The sequence below is a fragment of the Dermochelys coriacea genome, chromosome 6 (assembly GCF_009764565.3).
Source record: "Dermochelys coriacea isolate rDerCor1 chromosome 6, rDerCor1.pri.v4, whole genome shotgun sequence".
In the NCBI taxonomy this organism is placed as follows: domain Eukaryota; kingdom Metazoa; phylum Chordata; order Testudines; family Dermochelyidae; genus Dermochelys; species Dermochelys coriacea.
The window spans coordinates 52489778-52513932 of NC_050073.1; the positions used below are offsets into that span (position 1 = coordinate 52489778).

The 24155-nt window shown below is 43.8% G+C and overlaps 1 protein-coding gene across 1 annotated transcript in view; it reads right to left on the reverse strand.

The window, feature by feature from the left end:
* Window positions 1–24155, reverse strand: part of ALX4 (ALX homeobox 4) — a 65869-nt gene that overhangs the window by 28995 nt on the left and 12719 nt on the right. The gene's annotated exons all lie outside the window — the stretch shown is intronic.

The following is a 24155-nucleotide window of genomic DNA, read 5'->3' on the forward strand; positions in this document are numbered from 1 at the left end:
GACCCAGCTGTGACTGGGGCAGGAGCAGGAGAAACCCATTTATAACCCATGGTCAGTTAGAAGTGGGAATGGCAAGGTGTGGACTGCAGGGAATATGTCAGACCTGTATGAAGGGGGTGGTGTTTCTCTAGCCTAGAGAGGGTTGCCAAGAGAGGGGACTTGCCTTTCCCAAGGAAAAGGGTCACCCCTGTCTAATAACCTCAAGATAGTTCTGTTAAATTTCGACATGAAGTAAATTACCTACATCTGCCTAGGGATAGACAAGTTCTGACTTCTTGTAAGCAGAGATAACCTGAAAGTTTAGATCTAAAGTTTGAGGGGTTTGGATGCAGGCTTTTTTCTAGTCACTCTGAGCGACATCATCATGAAGATTTCCTTAACCAGGAAGCAGTGTAAGCATCACTTATTCTCATTACACCCTTCAGGCTCTAAAAACCCAGATATACTGTTCAGTGCCTTCCCTCTGCTTCCCAGAACCCCTTAGTTGCCCTGACAGCAGCACAGGGAGACCTGTTCAGCTCCTGAGCTGTGCCGGTGCCTCTGCTTTTCAGTCTTTTCAGTCAGAGGACACCATGTGACCTGCAGTCAGAATCCCCAAGCCACCGGATACAATTTGTCAGTGTGCAATGGCGAACTAGTATAGTTTGGCGCAGAGCTCCTGAACAGCATTATTGTTCCACTGCTATGCAGGAGATCCAAGACTGGGGAGATTCTCCAACACCCAGATTCTGCTCCTCCTTCCTCCCCAAACACATACCCAAGTCTGGTGAAAGGAAGGACCTTTGTTGACAAAATGTATCATTCCTCCCACTGGATAACTCTGAGGACAGCTGACATCAGCTACTCTGAGGAAAAGAATTGCTCCTACTGCAGGGGACTAAGCATTTGGAACCCACCCACCAGATCTTAGCAGACGATGCCCAGTGTGCCAGAGAATGGCAAACCCCCAGGAAGGTCCCTACCAATAAACTCAGGGGGAACATTTTTCACTGACCTCAGATCTGGCCAATCAGCTTTTCAATGTGAACCCAAATGATCGTAACCTAGCGTTGTAGCCCACCACTGAGACACCACTTTTATCCACCCAGTTGAACTGTTGTTGAATCCTGTTAAGGTGGATCCTACTGGTATTGTCCCTGTAGCAGAGTAACAGACTTTTATCATGCAATCAATAGGGCTGTGTGGATTAGCAGCTCGAACCTATGTCACTCCAAATGGGCACTATATTTTGGGGAGCGTAATAGGGCCACGCCTTCCCGGAATTCTGTCATTTCATTCAGACTGAATTCAACATTTACAGTGAAATGTTCACACTGCAGTGAAATGTGAAGATTTCACACAAAGACAACACCACTAGGCCCAAGTTGAAATGACAAATGTTTTGACATGAAATTTGGCCCTGCCTCTAATTTCCACACAGATTATATTTAAGACCCTGATCCTGCAAATTGTTGCATGTGGCTAAAGCCTTGTGTCTGCATGCAGCCCATTGCAGTCTCAGGGCCTCATATAGATACTAACTGCAAGACAATTACATGATCAGGGAGATGCACTTATACTGAAAAGCCATGGTTATCACTGTCTTTTAGTACTGCAGATCCCCTAGTAATCACTAGGGAACCAAAGAGGCCTGCAGGAACCTGCCATTGCTAATGTAGGTAGTGTCTATGTAGTTGTTACGAGGTTGATGTTCTGACTTTACCATGTATCTTTATACATCATGATATTCTAGCTCCATCACTGAACCATAGCTATTAGTGAAAGAAGAGCCCTGTTAGCCCTACCTAGCCCATTCCTCCTGGCGAGTGGTGACCAGTCTAGTGTTAAAGGGCTGCCTAAATTGTGGCTTTGCCATGAGCACTAAATGAGGGGCACCCTGTCCTGCCCTCTCTCTGCATGGGATAGATCACAGCTGCTTTAAGGAGGCTATGTTCCTGCTGCGCAGCCACCTGTGAGGTGGGTAACCTGGGCAGGGGAGTAAGGAGCACTCAGCTCATCAGAGGAATTTAGGCTCTTAACTCCCTGTGAAATCAATGAGAGTTTGACACCTAAAAACCTTTGAAGGTCTAGGGTGAGAAGAATTCTGGGCAAGCGCCCTGCTCATGGTAAGATACACACTGCTTTCCACTTATATAGAGCAGAATATTGTATGGAACTGGCTAGCATGAGCGTATGTACCACTGTCCTCTGCTAAATGGACCCAGAACTGCCCAAGCCTGCCAGACTAGCTGCTGATGGAGAAGTGCTACACCCCTTTCTCTCCAGCATGGCAAATCAGGTCATGACGTAACCCTTATTTCTTTGAGCAATTAAGTTTATTTTGGTTTTAATTTCTCAGGCCCATATTTTTGGGAGATTTTTTAGCCTAATCTATGCTCTTCATGCCATTTTGAACCCCTGTTTTAACATCACTGCTAAACTTTTCCCCAGATATGGACAGGGGAGCAGATTAGCTAGCAAGGAAGATTTACATTACCAATGTACTCCATAGACTTGGCCATCTGTAGTAAATATATCCAGTCTTTGTGATCTTGCCCTAACTAACACATGCTGAAGCTATTATATTTTTTCGCAAGCTGTCTGTTACGGCCCTTTATTTATGTCTCTTGTCTGCTTCAGTTGAGAAGTTGACACGTGGCTGTCATTTAAAAACCAAACCAAGTATTCGTTTAAAAGATAAAATGGAGCTTCTGCATTTCGATTCACAAAAGCCAAAACACTGAGAGTTATTCACATTCAGTGAGCAAAGACCCTGGTGCTGCCCAAGCACAGAGGGAGACACAACTCTAAGATCTGAATGTCTTGGCTTTTATCACTTTATTAATGATTACTGAGTGTTTTATAAAGCCTTTCCTTCTGAGAGATCCCAAACAGATAGGGAACACTTGCTCCCCACTAAAAATGCAGCCATCTCTGGGGAGGGATGTGGCAGCTGTTAGACTTTCTAGAAGAATCAAAGATTACACTGATCAGTTGCAACTGTCGGTGGAATTTAGGCACAATCGGTGGAATGTCATTAACCCAACTGGAATTTGGCCTCAACCCCATAAGCATCTGGCATTGATTCTCATGGCTACTATTGCAGGGCTGGCTCACTACCATGAAAACTACCCAGGGATCCTTAATGATCACAAGTGGTTAGCACAAGGAATGTAAAATGGATCCATAAACACAATAGAGGGCTTAGTTCTGCTCTCATTTTGGGGTAACTCCTTTCATTGCAAAGGTGTTGCTCCTGCTTTGCTCCCTGTGAAGGAAGCACCAGGCCTCTTCGTAGTTTCCTGTATGGATTTTCAGACAGGTAAATAGAGGAAGTTGCCTACAATCCATGCTTGCTTTGGCAGATCAATTAACCTTTTCAGTGCTGGAGAACATACCACATAATGTGGGGCAAAAAGCACTTCCAGTTCTCCTCCCTTCTCACAGCAGCCATGTTGCCACTGAAGCATTGATGTTTCAATAGGAGATCAGGTATTTTGAGGAGTTTAACAGTCAAGTGTAGCAGCTAAGGGTTAAAGACAGGCACCCATTATCAGGGCTACTCCTCAGATACAGCAGGAGCTCTGGGTGAAGGTTCTGACAGTCTGGGAGCCAATCCCTACAACACTGGACCTCTGTGTTCCCAGCACTATCCCAGCAGAAGCCCTGACACAATTGAGAGGCTCCTAACCCACCGATAGCCTGGGCCAGCCCATGATCTGCAGCAGAGTACAGAGTCTAACCACACTTCTGCACCAGTTACCTTGCTAAGTGACTGGAATTAGAAGGAGATCCAAAGGCCCTGATTCCCCATTGTCCCGCACCTTGTACGGTCACTTATCCTACTGCAAAGCGGGTGTGAACACCATCATTCTGATGTGGGAACATTTTATACCCACTTTGCACAAGGCACTAGGCCGTGGTGAATCAGGCCTCAAGTGCTGATTAAGGGATCTACTTATTTTTTCTTTAGGCTACATATAAAATGCAGGTCATTGCCAATTCCCCAGTGGGTTTCTTCTCCAGGGGCTAAAAGTCTAAATAAAATGAGCAGCTAGATGCCTCCCTTTGGATGCTGCAGACTCTGCTGACTGAAAGCCCACTTCAGATGTGGTGCCCTTTGAAGCAGGTTTAGTCCATGGCATGCTGTGCCCTCCATAGGTCATCTCTGCATTAGGCTGCCTCAGCTCTGGATAAGGATGAACACAAATTCCTGGGTCACATCTTTTGGTGTCTGCCACCATCATTATGCAGGTGTGTGTGTGATGGGGTGGAGTCCTGCATGAATGTTTGGTCTTGGGATGTTTGTTTACCCACACCAAAGAAAAAGTCTGGCTGCTCTTGCAGAAACTTGCAGAAGAAAGCCTCAGAATTCTGGATTGCTGCCCCACTCATGGTAAGATACACACTGCTTTGCACTTGTCTAGAGGAGACTAGTGTATGGAACTGGCTAGTATGTGGGTATATATCACTGCCCTCTGCTGAATGGACGCACAGTGGCCCAAGTCTGTCTCATAGGCCATGTCCTGCTAGCTGCTGGTGGAGATTCTTTAACTCAAATGATGGAAGCTATGGTTTTGGAGCAATAGGATCTGAGTTCCCATTCCTCTGCTGCCATGATGTTTCAAATGGGTTATGTTAGAGCACGAAATGGCTATAGATGCTGCAGTCTGGCCAGAACATGCCTCCTCCTGGGGGGAAGGTAAGAGGGCCAATTTCTGTCTATCCAATGCACTCATTGTAACAGTAGCCAAGCCCTGTCTCTTCAAGAAAGACGTGTTTCTCTGAGCAGACGGCGAGGGTGACAGTATGTAAACCCTGGAGCAGAGAATGATGGGTAGTCACAGCCACCCTTCCCAACACCCTGGCCTGAAAAGAGCCTGGGCTTTGAGAGCCTAGCACAGAAGTGATGTAAAGGGTGCTGTAAGCTACACATTGTAAGTTGGTCCATTGGCTTTCTGTTCCTCTGACACCCAATGTGTAACCTACAACATCAGTTCTGTCCCAGTCTGGCCCAGAGACTTGTATGAGAGTCATCCTCTGCTTATACCCGGTTGCACATGACCCTGACTGGCTGGCTATGTTTTGTTTTGATAATCCCTATGTAGGTTTTTAGAATAAATTATCTGATTTGTAAACCTTAACTTCATCACATCTAACAAGCCCACACCATGTCAGTTCCAGCAACAGAGCATGTATGTGTTTTTATGCATGAGTAATTTTATTCTCTATGGTTATTGTTGTTTTTGTTGGGTTTCTTAAAACCATGTCTCTTTTATCCCATAAAACATCTGCTTTAGAGGCACATGTTGCTTTGTTTACTGATTTGTTGAATTCATACACCCTGTGGCTACTTGGGAAGCACAACATTATCAGTTTAAATGCAGCTGGTATTGTCTGTTTCTCTCTCAGGTTTGTTAAAAGACACTAACTAAACTCACTTTTGTATAAGATAATGTATGCTGAAGGCCCTGAACTGAGGCTATGGCTGGAATTCAAACAGGGCATGGTTAATACCCTGAGTTCTTCTTACTATAGCACTTAGCTGAACTAGAAGAAAAGACAGAGCTGGACAGTAAAGCTTTTACCGCTGCTTTAATTTGCAGCTTATGCCACTGCTCACTTCCCAACTTTCAGATGCAAAATATTGTAATGAACTGGTCTGTGTGCATGTGCTTGCCACTGCCCTCTGCTGGACAAGCATAAAATTCCTCAACTGCGTGTCAGAGGTGCTATACTACTGACAAACGAAGCAGTAATCTCCTTGAGTTAAGAGCTTGTCAGTTTGGTGTAGAAAGATCTTAGTTCTCTCTTTGCTGGCCCGGTGAATTTCTGAGCGGCCATGGTTTTCAGCATTGTAGCAAATGTGAAATTCTTCAGTGGCCACAGATGAGTTACACAATATGTTAGAAACCTCCTGCAGCCTTAATCAAGATCAGCTACTAGGTGGCACTTTAAATGAAATTAACATGATCATTAAAAGTGAAATTCACTGGTGTGTACAAGGTCAGCCCAAGGCCTATGCATTACCGAAGTGCCACTTGAGCAGGATTCCTCCCTTGGGTTGACCATGATCAGCTAATGAGTTTTTAAACATGATTTGCCCTGTCTGGATTAGAAGCAAAGTCCTGTATAAAGTCACATTAGTTAAAGTGGGTTAGCTACTGCATTTTTACACACCACTTTTTCCCCCTAGCGTATATGTGCCCTTAAAGAGCTGGGGAGAAAATCCTAATCCAGCTTCTGGGCTCACTTCCCTGTCTCCATAAACATGTGTGTGAGCTATTCCAAGTCTCTGCCTTTTCCTGCATTGACATTGCACTGTTGGTATCTGAGGGCATGTTTACACTCTTGTGCGGCTATGGTGTAAATGCCTACTACAGCAACAGAAGGGTTTTTTCCATTACTGTAGGTAAGGGCAGTAGGTAGCTCAATGGAAGAATTCTACCAATGACCTAGCTGCATCTACCCTGGGGGCGAGGTTGACCTTATTATGGCACTCAGGGTACAAACTTTTTCCATAGCCTTGAGCGATGTAGCTTCGTTCATCTAATTTTTAAGTGTAGACCAGGCAGAACTCATTGCTTTTAACAAGAAAGGTGCTAACCCCCCTCCCCAATTTCCTTGCAGTGTATTTTCAGTCGGAGCCTGCATAGTGCAGAATGAGGCTAAAGAGTATTTCCAGGGCATCTTAAACAAACTTGCAGCTTCCTTTAGGTTTGGGACTTGATAGCCTTCATGATGAGGAGGGTCTGGGTCACCTAGGTGAATTCTGGATCTGAAAGAAAATGTTTCAGTCTCCCAATCAGAAGCAGGTGTTAAAAATAACAGTCCTGGCCAGTGCCACTACTGGACCTGCTAAGCAGCCAGGGGCCTAAAAAGATCCTTAGATTGAGCATCTTAGTAACAAAAGGTGGGCATCCCCCTTTATTAAGGGGGGGCAGATACCCAATCGGTCATCTCCTTCAGATGTTTCCCCAGCAAACTGGCATTGCCTCCATCTTCTCTGCAATGAGCCTCAGCTATTTGCCATTTAAAGGCCCAGTCTTGGCTAGACACTGAGTAACCTGAGAATCTGGACTATCAGGGTCAAATGGAGGTGAAAGTTATCAGTATAATCATCCAAATTACTGACAAAGTGAGGCAACTCCAGGCCCCACATAGAAATCAGCCAAATCCTTACAAAAGGAAAACCCCACTTCAAAGCTTACTCCATTAGAGGGATTTGAACGTAGCTCCAGAGCCTGGCTGTGGTATGGTTTAAACTCTGTACTGCATACTTTGATCACAGAATCATAGAAATTTAGGGCTGCATGGGACCTCGAGAGGTCATCTAGTCCAGCCCCCTGTGCTGAGCCAGGACCAAGTAAACCTAAACCATCCCTGACAAATGTTTGTCTAACCTGTTCTTAAAAACCTGCAATGATGGGGATTCCACAGCTACCCTTGGAAGCCTAGTCCTGAGCCTAACTACCCTTATAATTAGTGTGTTTTTCCTAATATGTAACCTAAATCTTTCTTGCTGCAGATTAAGCCCATTATTTCTTGTGTTACCTTCAGTGATCATGGAGAACAATTGGTCACCATCCTCTTTTTAACAGCCCTTAACCTATTTGAAGTCAGTTATCAGGTCCCACCTCAGTCTTCTTTTCTCATTGCTAAACATGCTCAATGTTTTTAACTTTCCTCATAGGTCAGGTTTTCTAAACATTTTATAATTTTTGTGGCTCTCCTCTGTATTCTCTCCAATTTGTCCCCATATTCCCAGAACTGGACACAGTACTTCATCTGAGACCTTACCAGTTCTGAGTAGAGCAGGACAATTATCTCCCATGTCTTACATATGATATTCCTATTAATATACCACAGAATATTAATATTAGCTTTTTTTGCAACTATATCTCATTGCTGACTCATATTCAATTTGTGATCTACTATAACCTCCAGATCCTTTTCAGCAGTACCGTACCACCACCTAGCCAGTTATTCCCCATTTTGTAGTTGTGCATTTGATTTTTCCTTCTTAAGTGAAATATTTTGCACTTGTCTTTATTGAATTTCATCCTGTTGATTTCAAACTAATTCTCCAATTTGACAAAGGAATTTTCCATACTAATCCTGTCCTCCAAAGTGCTTACAACCCCTTCCAGCTTGGTGTTATCTGCAATTTTTATAAACATATGCTCCATTCCATTATCCAAGTCATTAATTAAAAATATTAACTAGTGCTGGACCCTGGACTAACCCCTGTGGGACCCCACTAGATAAATAGAGCCCTGCATGGTTACAAATTTATATCCATGGATGCAGATATCTGCAGATATAAATTGGTATCCGAGGAACCTCAAGGCTCTCCCGGGAACGACAGCAGCAAAAGGAACAGAACCTGGGGCTGCTGCTCCCAGGATCCAGCGCCCTGTGCCGGCAGCTCCTCCAGCATGGCTGTACTGCCCATAGCCCTGCCCCCACACCTTCCACGCAGCTGTCTGCGTCTCCTGTCTGGAGGCGTGCATGCTGCTTGAACACAAGCGTGTGACCCAGGACAGCTGCCAGTGAGCCTGGTGCCCACCCCAGTGGATGGGGCTAGGGGTAGTACAGCCAGGCCGGAGGAGCAGCAGCCCCACTTTCTGCTCGTTTCTCTGCTGTGGTTCCCAGGAGAGTCCTGCTATTCCGCGGATACTGATTTATATCCGCAGATATAAATTTGTATCTGTGCAGGGCTCTATAGATAAACCTTTCTAATTTGACAGTGAACCACTGATAAGTACTCTCGGAGTATGGTTTTTCAACCAGTTGTGCACCCACCTTATAGTAATAGCATGATTCAACTCATCACACTGAAAAAGTGCCAAGATGGACTGGGGTTATATGATTTGTCTGTCTGTCTTCAGCTGTCTGTCAGTCTCCTTTTCAAAAGGAACAGATTAAACAGTCTTGTTAAGAATACATCATTGAAGCTCAGCTACCTCCCAGAGGTGACTCAAGACACCTGCTTTGGGCCTCTCATAGAAGAGCTCAAGGTAAGATAATAAGTGGACTGAATGGAGGGAAGAAAGCAGCTTAGAGTAATTTTGTCATGAGCTGAGCAAGAGCTCAGCCACCTTAGCACTACAGGATCCTGTTTCAAACTAGTGAAAAGCAAACTTCAGAAGGCTTGGAGATACACTCCAAAGAGGCATCCAATAAGGTGGATGCTTATCTGAAACTTACCTAAACTATGGCCCTGACCCAGCAAAGGACTTAAGCAGATGCGTAGCTCTGCTGATTTCAGTGTGATTACTCGCTTGTAAAGTTAAGCATGTGCTTAAGTGCTTTGCTGGATCACGGCCACGGTGAGCATCTTGGGGCTGAAAAACGGATCTAACAATCTCCCAAGATAGGTTCCCATGAGGTTTCTAGTGCCAGAAACAACACAATAGAGATAATTTGGAGACTCAAAATCATTTGGATCCGGATCTCAACAAACCCAAGGGTATAGAGGTGTTTGGATCTGGGGCAGAGGCATAGTTTGACTTCTATTTTTGGTGGGGGCAGCTCCAGTCAGGCCAATAAGGTCATGTGTGGGGAGGCGGGGGGGGGCAAATTCCATGCCTGCCTGCGGCTTGCAGTTTGAGGGGGCAATGCCCCCTCTCCCCTCCAAACTACACTCATGATCTGGGGTACCAGTTCAGAGCCATTTCTAGCCAAGAACAGCACTTCTTTGGAGAATTTTGGCTCTTTCATTATCAGCTGGAAATTGGAAATTGAGAGCCATCTGAAAATGAAAGGAAAAAAAAGAGGAAAAAAAAGTTGGCTGAACTTTGAAGCACAAAACAGCTTGCTTTTGAATTTTGGGTCAATGTTTGGTCCAGGTACTTTACCCAAACTGTTCTGCCAGTTTTAAACAAGTGATCAGCAATATATATATATATATATATATATATATTCAGATGCAAAAAAATTACAAAAAATTATTTTCTCTTCCCACCTAGTTCCTTTACCAAGGCCTGCTCTTAGAAATAAGGCTAAAATTTATGTCCATTCTGACTGCCCATTACAGGACTGGGTATTGCTAATGTCCCAACAGGCATAAAATGTTTGTAAATATACTAGAGATAAATCTGGATTCTGGGAGCCAAATCCTGCCAATGTTCATGGATGCGATGGGGTAGGGGTTGGAAAAGAAGCCAGCATCAGCAAGACAGGATTCTTTGGCCCTAAAGAATATTATATGGCACTAAGGCATTTATTGTCTAGAGGATGTTGTCAACCTCTTCAGTCCACTGATACCCCTGCTGCATTAAATGTGACATACATAGACACAGAGGTCTGTGTGACAAAGAAAGCTTTTATCTTAGGGTTTGTCTACACTTACAGTGCTGTAGCTGCAACCAGTGCAGATGTGCCAGAGTAGCACTTGGTGAAGATACTACCTAGACCGACAGGAGAGCTTCTCCTATTGGTGTAGGTATCCCACCTCCCCGAGAGGCAGTAGCTTTGTTGATAGGAGAAGCCCTACACTGCTGTCTATGCTAGGAGTTAGGTCGGTATAACTGCATTGCTTAGGGGATTGGTAGTTGTACCAATATAAGTTTGTAGCATAGACCAGTGCTTAATGTGCTCTTGAACTCATCATGAAATATATTCCTATACCTAGAACATAACATCCTACTGAACTGATGTCAATGTGATATGTTCTTCTTAATGTAAATCACTGAATCCAGTCCCTCAACTAGAAAGAAAGAAAGAAATGGTCTGAGTCTGACCTGCCTGGAAACTCCCGGTGCCCCTTACACAGTCTAAACAAATATTTATTTAAATTACTCAAAATGCCCCAGTCTTTTATATGTATCCCAGAAGAGCGCCATAAAACATCTACAAACAGGACTCCATTAACCTCTGCTGCCCTGAGTTAGAGGAGCATATTTCAACTGCAGTTAAATTGAAGTTTAATAAACTCTTGGCCTCTGTTGGCTCCCTCCACAGACCCCTTCCCCCTCTGTCTTTCCTCCATGACTTATTACATTGGCATTCAGTATGAACAGCAGCTGCCAATATGGGGGACTCATTAGTGCTGCTCTTGCTTCTGATCTGACTGGTAAAGCACCTAACAGTGTTCAATCAATCACAGCTCTAAGCGGCTGCTACAATCTCACACCTCTTATTTTTTCGGTGGGGGAAGTGATCGAGTGGCCCCTTCTGGCCTTAATCTCTCTGACTCTATGTAAGCCTTCAAAGTTGGATTGTCCTTTTGACTGAAGAAGGTTAGATGCAACCCTCTGTCACCACAATGGCTCCTCAATGGGCAAAGAGGAGGTGTTCACCCCCATAGGTCAGAACTCATCCCACTAGCCCAGAGAATTTGGGACCAAGCCAGGTCTTGAACTTGGATGACAGGAGGCCTCCATCCACTGACACAACCACTGTGAACTTATGAAGATGTTTGAAAATCCTGAAGGTTTCACCAGATTTAACACGCTGTTTTATTCATTTGAACACATACATGCAAAGCTAATTATTCTCCCCTTTAACAGGCTTTTACTATCCAATCAGGGAATGGAAACACTACCACATGATTTGGGCAACCAATGACACACCACAATTGCCCAAGAGTCAAAACACATTGTTCACAAACAATCCAAAGGCTGAACATGATCAGCAGAAATGATATGGCAAATGCTTACAAATAACAAAGACAATCACAGAAACTGAGATCAATTTGAAAATGACTTCTTAGCCAGAAAGGGAGCTAAATTCATAAAGAGTATTCAAAATCTATAGCTTAGCCAGCTCCCATCACAACTAACCAACCTGGCTCAAGGTTGATCTGTTTTAATTGTATATAACAAGTTAAAGAGAAAATGAAATTCATTCAAAAATGCCATTGGATAATTTTGAGCAACCAAAACATTGAGACAATTGTACTCTGTTTGTGGAACTTTAAAGGAGGTGATGAATTATTCAGTGGATAAATTGCTCCTTTGAAATCATTCACTAGTTCTTTTCATGGCAGCGCATGAAATGCTAAATTTTGTTTCACTTAAAATGTCAATAGTGCCTGCAATCATTTTAATTGTCACAAACAAACAATAAAACTAAGATTATGTGAGTCCAACGGAATTTTTCTCTTTGTTTTTTACTACATCACTGTTTTGGCTTTGTTGTCACAACCATCTGTTTCTGTCAGGTTTTTCAGTATCCCACCCCTTACTACTCTGTCTTCCTAAAGGCTTGATTCTGTGCTAGTGACTTCAGTGGGAGTATGGCCATTGACTTTAATGGGAACTGGATCTGGTTCAAGATATTTATACCGTAAACATACAGTGGAAAAAATAGTATGTGATCATGTAATTGAAAGCTGAATCGTAATCACGTGCATTATGGGGGCTGAATGAAGGTTCCACAGACAGTCTTAATATTGGCATTTCCTAACTTTTGAGTTCTCAACTTTGCAACCTTAATAAAATGCTTTTAACATAGGAAATTACACATAAAAAACCTAAATTTTAAAAAAGCAAATGAAACCTCCTGCCCCAGATATTCCATCACGTGGCATCATATTCACACCCAAAAAGGTCATCAGCAGGGTTGGAACTGTTAGATCAACCACACAGACTTCTGCCACTTGAGCTAAGAGAATAACTGAGAGCAGTAGTAGGTTGTCATCCTCTATGTGGACCAGCACTAGAGGGGGATGGCAGACGTTGCCAGTGGGCTTCACAGATATTTGCTGACAGCAGAGGAATGGTGAGACTCAGGAATCTTGGGTGCCATTTCAGATTCTGGAGAGAAGCATGCTCTAGTGGGAACAGATTCTTCCACCTGTTTCCCCCAAGCATGAGCCCTTCTGCCCCATTCCCTCCAAACTGTCCCTGTCCTGATCCTCTCTCTTCCTCACCCCAGACTGCTCATTTCACTCTCATTTACCTCACTTAGCCAGTCCCAATCTCCATACCTCAGGCTTCTCATCTCAGTGCCAGTCTCATTGCCCAGTCATGCTTCTTCAGTCAGGGATCAAGAAACAGGCTAATGCATCTAATTGGAGCTAACCTACACAGATCAGATTTCAACATACACTCTACAGCCCAAGGCAGAGCCATCCCTAGGGTATGGCAAACCGGGGTGACTGCTCCAGGCCCTGTGCTTTGGGGGGCCTCGTGGGCCAGACTGATTGGCCGGCATGGTTGGTCCCGGAAGTGATGGGTCAGTCCCAGAAGTGACGGATTCATCACTTCTGCTCCGGGCTCTGCATCCCCCTTTGGGCCGGCCCTGGCCCAAGGATTACTCACAAAAACTGCTCAGCAAATAATCTTGGATCAACAAATCTGCAAAAATCATAAATGTCTCCTGGACAATTCACAAACAGAAAAAAGGATAATTCACTCAGTTCTAGTCCTGGATAGTGAATTAGTCCCTGGGTTTTACAATCTGATCCATGTGGGAGGAACTTTGTGCATGCACAGAGTTCTACTGAATTCAGTAGAGCTATGCATGGGCAAAAGGGTCATGGAGATTTCATGACCAGGATTATAGTCCTTAAATTATGCCACTTCTAGTCAGAGTGCAAGTGGAGGAAAAATAGCCGGGAGAATTTAATGGAACATGTGAGTCAGAGCAGGTATATGTGAATGGTGTATGCATGGCAAGGGTCATAAAAAATTTAATTGCACCAACATTTGTTAAAGACACATGTCCAAAAGGTACTTCTTATTTCAGAATTTCATATCTGACAGTAACCAAGCTCTCCCTGCCCCCACCCATTTCCTTCCGCTCAGTTCTTTAATGATGGGCCTATCTGCAGGGGTCTGGAAAGAATGAAATTAAGGAAGAAGAACAGATAAACAATTCAGGTTCCAGTGCCTGGAGAATCATGGAATTCACCACAGGGAATAGGAGGGAGGGAAGAAATTTGCTTAGTATTGCCAGAGACTGACCCCCAAACTGTTCCAGACTCCAGGATCAGTGGAATGATTAAAAGGAAAGTTGTTGTGTTTGGGAGGGGAGGGGGAAGGAGGCGGGGGTGGGGTTGTTTCTGTTTTTTTTTTTTTTTAAATAGGATTCATGCTTCACTGTTGCCTCAGTTTTCTAGCTCATTTTGTATTTGGGTCAGACTTGTGCAGGGTCCCTAAAAAAGCAGAAAAGTGTAAGAGAGATTTTCCTCACTGAGTTGTTTTCAGGCAGCCCATTTTGTTTGTGCCACCACAGGCATCTCAGGAGAATAGATCTAGTCAGAAGTGAATAATGATTTTCCTGACCCCACAACTCCTTCAGTGGAAGCAGTTAGACCATCTCCCACTGAGCCTGTATATTTCAGAAACCTGGGATTTCAAAACTACAGCTTCAGTCCTGAGGGACACTGTGGAAGCATTGCCCCAGGTGCAAAGGGTAAAGCTGGAATGGAGGAAGCATCATCTTTGTATCTTTGAAAAGCACATGGTCTGAGCTAAACAGTTAAGTGACGGCAATGGGAAAATCCTGCATGTGGAAACCTAGGTCTCTGTGACATTCTAGGAGGATGGTCTAATGTTTCCAACAGGAGAATGGGAGTTCGAAGGTCCGGATTCTTCGCTAAGTGACTCTGTACCTCACTTTCCCCTCTGTAAAATGGGGATAATACTTGCCTTCCTCATTGGGGCAGGGAAGTTGTGGGGCTCGGATGCTACAATAAGATGTGAGACAGAAAATAGGATTAAATAGTAACTGTTCACTTTGATAGCCTCCAATGAAGGACAAGAGAAATGTTCAAAGTATTAGAAAATAATGTAGGCAGATGGCAAGCCTCAAGGGAATGGGAATGGGCCCAGACCCTCATAGGTATTTAGGCTCCTAACTTTCAGTGAAAACAATGGACCTTTGAGGAATCTGGGCCACGATGTCTTTCACCTTTAGTCTGCTTGTATGAATCCAGAGAGGGTCAGGTGACCAAAGTTGCTGTCAACTGATGACTGTTCAGCAGCCAACGTGAAGTACATTGGTGGATCTTAGGTTAGTTTCTAGTGGACAACTATTTACATCACAAACACACCAGCACAACTGGCACTAATTGTCTCCTTCCCTGCACAGACCCTAAGACTGAATGGGACGCAGAGATTAAACTCCCCCTAACCCTCACTTCAGATCTGAAGCACTTAGGCAGGGGATATTTTATAGCCTTTGCTTGATCTGTTCTGTGGGTAAAAGACTTCACTTTGTAGGGCTGTTAAATAGGCCAGTACTTTTCACAAGCACCAAACTGATATGTATACACACAAATGCTTTTTATAGGACCATAGTAACATACACTGTACAAGCCTGGGGGCCCAAAATGCCCCTTCATATGGCTCTCCTAGTTTACGCAAAGAGATTGATTTATGGGGCTTGAGATTGAATGACCTGTTTACTGGGATTTGTTTTGATACAAGAGAAAATGATACTGAATGACAAGATAGAGGAAGGATGCAGCTGTTACCCTTGTTCACCTGAATGGTTAGACAGTATTTGGGGTCTTGCAGGAGAAGTTGATGATGGAGCTAGGTATTATTTGATACAACCCTCTTTGTTTACAAGAAATGAGCATAATGTTCTGTTTTCCTGAGCACAGTAGGAATCAAACAACAGGAGGCCATTTTTTTGCTCCATATTCCAAACCTCTTTTTCCAGCCAGCACTCTACCCAAAAAGCTCTCTCTTAGGGTCACACTACAGGTGCTTCTCTGGCTGTCCTGGGCTCCCTTGTTGCCTTCTCTATCTGCTTCTGAGATGTTTCTGACTGCATCCATTCATAGACACACAGCTCCACCAAAACAATACCCAACCCTCTGCATTTGCATTCAGTCCCCAGTAAAACCCCATCACTCATACAGCCCAGCTCCTGACCCACCTTGCATATGGCCTGTGTATTGTCTCAGCTATTTTACTTCCCAGAATGAATTTAACTCTTCTTACATTGATCCTGAACAATAGGCAGCTGTCACACTCACCAGCTCCAATGAGATTTAACCTAACTCCCAGCATAACCATGCCCCTATCTTAACTGACCCATTGTGACCAGTGAATCCAAAATGGTGATGCCCTTTTTGACCCCTCCCTAATGGAAAGAAAAAACATTATTTATGAATGACACAAGCTTAGCTACTCATTTAATTGGTTAATTCTCATACTGTTTCTTGGACAGTGCAGAGGCCAGCGAACACATTATGTGCCTCCATGATATTCTGTCAGGAGCCAAATCTGCTGCATTATGAGGTAGGATGCCTGTGAGGGGCACATATCTGTTGATGCCATCCAGCCACAGTGTTTTAGGTCTTCTGGTTGGCCGTTTCCATCCTGCTTTCATTAGGCTGAAATCAAAGATGAGTCTTACAGGGAAATTGGTAGCGATTTAGCCCAGATGATCAAAGCACTTTAAAAGAGATTTGGTGACTGAGAGAACAGCAATGGATCTTCGTTCAACTTCAGTTTATACTATTTGTAGTTTTCAGTTATTCAGAGATGCTTCATCTGAACGGTGTCCAACTTCTTTTCTATCTTGACAGTGAAGGGCCATGTTTCATAGTTCATAATATTACATAATGTTTTTCTGTCAGAATACATTCACATCAACAATCCAAACTGATTTTACTCTAGTCCAAGTCTCCTTGATGTTCTTCTCTCCCTACCCAATTTCCTTTCTACCACCCAAGTAGAGCTCATCAAAAATTGTCTATTGTAATGCTGGCTGACAGACAGAAACTGCTCATTCTGTTCTAATGGGGAACTCATTACTGTCATGACTCTCCCAGCCTCAGCTTCCACAGCTACATTCTCAGTTTTGGAGGGGTAGTCACGCTGAAATTGGGTCCCCCTGGTACCTCCTCAGACGGTTCTTATGAATAATGTTGGGTTTAGTCCTGGGACCCAACTTTATCCTATACATAACATCATTTATTTGGGTCAGTACTGTAGAGGGTCGTTCTCAAGGTTTATCCAGCTTAGGGCTGTTACCCTTCTTTCACGTCGGATGGTGAAACCAAACCAAATCCCTTCTTTCCTTATATGACCTTCCATCATAGAGGGTTGTGGTTTTTTTCATTTTTTCAGAGGCTATCAAATTTTCTCCAGCTAAGGTGTGGGCTTTTTCAGTTTTGGATTGTAGGGTTTCTACACAGTCCACATGGTTCAAATCTTTGTTCCACCTCAGGAACTCCATACAAAAAGTTTGCTGAGGTCCTGAGCTCATGCCTGCATTTCATCCAGTAGAAATTCTTCCTTAGCTTGGTAAAGGGTTTTGCAACTGCAAAATACCCAGCAGTTTTCAAATCATGACATAACCTCAAAACCTCCTTTTTCAATATGATACAACCAGGAGAGATCTCTCAACTATATTTATCATCTCCAGTGTTTTCCCATCTCCTGTACAATATTTCATCTTTAAATTCCAAGCTTTCCCACGCTGAGCAGAAAGCTTGTATTGTGGCATTCTGAGGGGATACTATATTCTAAGGTGGCCACATTTGCCAAATGATTTTCCAATCACACATTATCCTGATATTAGGATCTTCTCTTTGGGAAACTTTTAGCTGCTCTGGAGTTCATTCCTGCAAACTCACATCCACTGTTCCAGTGGATGAACCAAGAACATTTGCACTTCTGCAAATTACGGGAAGAGAGGCGACAGCCATCAGTTCCTGAGCACACTCATTCCTTTGGGCAGCCAACGCCTTGCTCTTCTACTTTGAGCAGTGTTTGTAATGAGCTTCCTAGTAAGGGCATCTGGACGAGTCATCAGCATTTCCATGCTGGTGCCTAGTCCTGTCTGTGACTATGGAAATCACAGCACTGCAGTTTTTCCAACCACTTGGCAAGTAGCCCCTCAGAATTCCTGAAACTAAAGAGCTGTTGCAGGGATGCATGGTCTGTCCTGACCACAAACTTTCTGCCATACAAATAGTAGTGAAAATATTCTATACATTTAACCACTGCCAGGAGTTCTTTTCTGGTTTTCTCTGGAGAATTTAGACTATTGCTGCATTAAACTGCCACCCTCTCAAGTTCCTTGTGCTCTTGGGTCAATACTGCTCCCCAACCGTAAGCACTAACACCTGTGTCCAATATGAAAGGGGTTTTGAAACATGGGTAGGTTAAGACAGGAGCAGTCACAAAAGCCTTTTCAACTCTGAAAATGCTAAATCGCACTCTACTGACTACTGAAATTTGCCTTTCTGATTCAGCTTAGGCAGTGGTTTTGTAATATTCGCAAAGACACCAATAAACCTTACATAACAGGAATAGAAACCTACACAATGTGAATATTTGTGAGTGTCTGGGGGACAGGCCAATTCTGTACAGCCTTGATTTTCTTTTTGTCAGTGGAGATTCTCCCCTCATTGACTGTGTATCCAAGAAGGTAAGTTACCTCTTTTTGACACAGCTCACATTTCAGTCTCATCTGGGGAGCCTTAAGCTTATGGCAGACTATTTGTAAATGTATCAGTTTGTGTTCATCAGGTATTAGCATGCACTAGGATATCATATCAGTATAGCAAATAAGCTAAGAGTGGTGTGCCGTTCCATACCCTTTCCATTAGCCTCTCAAATGTGTCTGATACAGAGGCCAAAAGCCATCCATTTAAATTGCCATAGGCCTTGCCCTGTCATGAAAGCATTCTTTTCTCTGTCCTTTGGATCTTCATCCACTTGCCAATACCCACTTCTAAGATCCAGTACGGAAAGCCAGATTGAACCTGATACAGCATCCAGCATATCATCTATTCATGGCAATGGATATGTGACTTCATTTCATTTTCTATAGTACACAACGAATCTGATGCTGCCATCTTTTCTTCTTAACCGGAACTATGGGTGAGGCCAAGGGCTGGTTGAAGGCTCAGTTATGCTTTACTGATTTGTTTCCACAATGCCTGTAAAGCCACTTCCCTCTTTGCTATTGGTAAATGCTGAGGTGGCTGTTTAATGGGTTAGTTTTCCCCAACATCAATCTGGTGCTGGACCAGTGCAGTGCAACCTATATCTTTGTGAGTTAGGAAGAACAACTCCTGATTCCTAACCAGAAATCTTTTAGACTGTTCAACTGCTCCTCATTTAAATATTCCACTCCACTGGAATAAGTCCATTAGAAACTCTGGGAGCTCACTTTCCCCCCTGCCTCTTGTAGTTTTCTTTTATTCCAGCATGTATTAGATCCACTGGTTTACATTTTGCAATAGTGGTTCCTTTTTTTGTTTTTTAAACTATTTGCTGCTTGTTAGAAATATTCAGCAAATGATCAGGAATTTGTTTCTGATTCAGATCCACAAGAACTTTAGCAGATATTACCTAGATTCCCCTCCTGAGACCCTGGATCTCAAAGCAGATTTATGTAGCTGATGTTATCATTTCTGCTCCTGGAGGCAGGACATCTTGTTCACTGAAAGACAATTGCCTATAAACCATGTGCTTCACCTGGGCCACATCTTTAAAGGGAATTTACACAGACTGAATTAGTAGGACATCTTTTCTGGCATTTATTACACAGTTATCAGCCATAATGAAACCCAAACCAAAATTAGCTCATCTACTGTCTTGGCTATGCAGACTTCTTATCTGAATTCCAGAGGTTCAAAATACAATTTTGCCCAGTTTTGGACCAATGTCTTTGCTCCAGTCACTGTCTCCATTTGAGACCAATTACATGGATCAGTTTTGGATCCCCTATTCCCTGTCTTTCATGACTGGTCTAATAACTATTATGTTTGAGCCAGTGTCCACTATTACTATTTAATTCACAGATCCTATCACACACTCAATAGGCAAACTTCCAACCGTTGTTGTTGTTTAACAGCCCAGATCTAAACCAAAACTACGAGGTTAATCCTTGTATCTCCAAGCTTCGTCCAGTCAGTTTGGGTGCCTCCACATTTCCTGAGCTGGGAGAGGGGCTTTCACTAGACATTTGTGATGCTCTGTCCTGGCCTGCTTTATATTTATAACAATCCTTTTTGTGGCCAGTTTTTTCACACTACCAGCATTTAACTGAACTGCTTTCCTTCATTTTTTCATTGTCAATTTCCCTTGTTTTACAAACCAAATGAATCATTTTTCTAATAATTCAAAAATGTAATAAACCAGATTAGAATACCCTTTTCAATCATACATATTAGCCACAGAGCTGTACTTACAGGGCTCATGGCAGTCAGCTTCCTCACTAGCAGCTGTTTCTTCCTCTGGTGAACAGCTGCAAGAAAAGATTCAAGTCCTGTGATAAATTCCACAGTATTTCCGAGTGTCTTTGGCCTCCTTTGGTTGATCTGCAAATCCAGGTCCCACTGAGCATCTATAAACTGGTCCTTTGCAAATTTATCCTGGAAAGCCCGTTCTCACTGGTAAGTTGATATGCCAGGAACACAAGTCTCCTTAGATCCGCTGCTATTTCAGATGCAGTGTCTTCTTCCCTCTCCTTCTAGCTCTTAGCTGTGCCCTGGCCAGCTCAGACTGATGACTGTCTCCAAATCAAATATCAAGGGCTTGTACCAGGTCTGGTCAGTGTCTTTTCTGGGGCTAAGTTCTTCAGCACCGTTAGAGCTGGATCACCCTAGCTGGCCGCTAGAAACCTTACTTTCTGTTCATCTTCCCAGCCATTTATTTGAGTTATGGCATTAAACTGAGCCAAATAAACCTCCCAGGGAGTTTTCCCTTCAAAGACAGTGGGGTTTTGCACTATTTGAGCTGGGACAATTTGACCTATCCCCTCTGGGCCTCTGTGGGTTACAAATGGGAGAGAGCAGTGTTGTAAATGTCCTACCTTATCCAAATCCTCTGGCTGGCCCAATTCCTCATCCAGGTGGCTGCCTTCCACTGTGGTCTGTGACTCTTTGATTTCCTTCTGAAGGTGATTTTTCAGTTCCCTATGTCCTTGCTGCAGCTCGTCAATGTTTGCAAGTTCCAATTTGGCCAAAGCATTCCTAGTCTCCCCTATTTCATGTCCCCTGGGACATGGCAGTCAGGTAACTGGTCACCTCCATTGATCCATCTTGCCATTTCAAACTGGGAATGTTGCACCTGGGCCTCTCATTGTCCCTAGACACTGTGTAGTTGCTGCCCCAAGAATGATTTAATCTCTGCCTGCAGGTCAATTTTCATTCTCTTCCTGGGAAACCTCCAGATATGACTTTATTTCCTTTTGCGAAGCTTCCAGCTTTTGATTTAGATCTTGATTTAATTCCTTCTGGTTTTGTTTTACTTCCTTTGGTCCATCTATGATTTCTGTGAGCACACTGATTATGTGTGCCATCTGAGGTCATTAGGAATCACTGGCTCACAATTTTTCTCCTTGGAAACCGATCCCAGCCTTAACACCAGCTTAACGCTTTTGACATGAGCAGTTCGCCAATATTTGGGGTCTTGTGGGTTGTGGGGAGGAGCAATTGATGATAGAGCTAGGTATTTTTTTGACACAATCCTGTTTATTTACAAGGTACATACAAAATCCTGTTTCCCTGAACTAAATGGAAGCCAAACAGAAGACAGTTTCCTTGGTCAATATTCCAAGCCTCTTTTTCTAGCCAGCACTCTACCAAAAAACTCTCTCCGCTTTTCTCTGTGGGTCACACTACAGATGCTTCTCTGGTTCTTCTTGTCTTCCTCATTGCCTTTTCTGTTTGCTTTTGAGGTGTTTCTGACTGCATCTGCCCACATAGCTCCACAGCTGCACTAAATCAATACCCAGCCCTCTGCATTCAAAGATCCCAGTGAAACCCTTCTGCCCACATCACAGAAAGTTTTGCCTGCCCCTTCTCACCACTCTGTTCCCAGCTCTCTCTGTTTCTCTCTTTCTTTGCATCTCTCTCCCTCCACTCCCTTTCCACCCTCGTATTTCTCCTCTCCTTCCCTAAATCTCCCTCTGATGGAAAGAAGATCCCAGAAAGATCAAGGGCATTAGAACCATTCCTATCATAGCATCTCTTCTTAATTAACAGTTGAAATATGGATCTCCATTCACTAGAGCAGAAGCAAAAACTGTGAAGTGCAATAAAGAAAGAAAATATAATATTCAAGTATAGCTAAACGTCATTTGTTTAAAGATATATAGTTTTCTTCCTTCAATATGTATACTGCCATTTAAAAGTCTGGAGCAGCTAGTATAAATTACCATAACATTCTCCTTATTTATATGAAATATTTCTGTTCATCTTTATGTAAATATTCTTGAATCGCAAAAGTCCTAGTCTTGCTGGGGAACCCCTCAGGTTGTTCCTAATTTTGAACTAATGTTCTTTCCTTTTTGAAAATACTTTTCTACAAAGATATTGGCTGTACATTTTCAAAAATGACTTGTGATTTTGGGTGCATTCATTTTTTGAATGCCCACCATGGGACATCTTAGAGACCTGCTTTTCAGAGGTCAGCATTTTCTGAAAGTCTGAGCCCTTTCAGGTGCCTCAATTTAGACACCCCAGAACTGAGTCATCCATATTTACTACTCACTTTTGAAAATTAAGGCCATTAATGTCTTTTGCAAAGTTAACCAGTTTAAGATATAGACAGGCCAGGCCACATGAAAACAGCTACAATTTAATACTTTGAATAAGTGTCTGCCAATCAAGAGATCCAGTTTCTATCCCTGATTCTGCCACTGACTCATAGTTGAGCCCTGGGCAAGTCACTTTCCATCTCTGTGCCTTAATTTCTCGAACTGTAAAATGGGGATAATAATACTTTCCCATGTTGACAACGTGCTTAGAGCTCAATGGACGAAAGCCACTATAGAAGTGCAATGTTATTGATAAGATAATCAATTGCTTTAAAGATTTCAATGTGTAATTGACAACAGAGTCAGACACTTGGACAACTAAGTGGCTAAGGATGTGGCTGGAGATCTCCTTAAGCACTAGACATTGGCTGAGAGCCACCAAGACACCTCCTCCCTCTTACAAGGGAAACTCATCAAGGCTTTGCATGCAGAACTTGGAAAGGGAATAAATCTTTTAGATCTGAGGGACTGAAGTCTGCACATTAGCTCCCCCTTAAACTCTGAGTGCATTAACTTGGGAGGTTAGAAACCAAAGCCAAAAAATCTCTTTTGATTCACAACTTGTTTTGAGCAGTCAGCCATAAAGCAGCCAGTGAATCACTCCCGCCAGTTCGTCATGCAACCACAGTGAACGTACACTCAAAAAGGAGCACAAAATAAACAGCCTGCAGCCCCAGATAACACACACACACAGAGCTCATTTATGCTATCTGGCATCAATATATATTGTTAATGGGACTCCTACATCAAACCCTTAGTAAAAGCCACATTTGTTAAGCATCCCCAAGTCTCTCTCTCCCCATCAGCGTCTTCATCTGTTTTGCAGTGTGTTGCTTTCAAAACAATTCAGACTAATAAACGTTTAAAACTCTTTTTTCCTCCTCCTGCTGCTGGTAAAACCTTTGCAGAAAGCGGTGGATAAAGCAGAGTTCAATCCAATCAGCACGGGACAGCTTGCAAATAAACAGCCCTAGTGCGAAAGGAAACCTTCCTGCCTAGAAAAGAAAGATACAAATACAGGGGAGGTTGACACATCAGTGTTATAAACAGCTTGGTTCAGGAATCCTATAAAACTCTCGAGCCAGATCTACCGGCCAAGCCAAGAGACGCAAAACGGTTTGGAAACAGACTCAAATAAATCATCTTGCGAAGACCCAGGAACACGCACGGGCCATACCTTCGACTCCTCCACTGCTCGATTAGCTCACAGAGGAAATCCTACAGGTCTGTGCGCGCAGATGGGGGAGGCTCCGCTACCTCCAGCGTCCGCTTACACCTAGAGTTTAGCCAAACTTCTTGGCGCCCGCTCCCTCCCCTCCCTGGGGCGGAGAGGGGGGCGCTGCTGGAGCCGTTGAATGGCAGATCTGGTGGCCCTATTGTAAAAAAGAGAAAGCCATTGCCAAAGCAGCGTCAGCTGCACCCCGGGGAGCCCGAAGACGCGAACCTGGCGCAGAAACCCGGCCTTATAAACCCTGGGAAGAGGCCGCTTCTCACCGGAGCCCGCGGCGACAGAGGCGAGCCCACGGGCCGGCTGCACGTCTGCCTGCTGCACTCCCTTGGTTCCTGCCTCCTTTCTCCCAGCCTGTTTCCCTTCCTCCGGGGTAGTCTCAGGCCATTGTTCGCCGCCTTCTCTTCTTCCTGCCCGTTCTTCTGGCCCCTGGCTCCTGCTCCCTGCCTGGCTTCTCGGGGGAGCGTCTCCTTTCCCCCGCTCC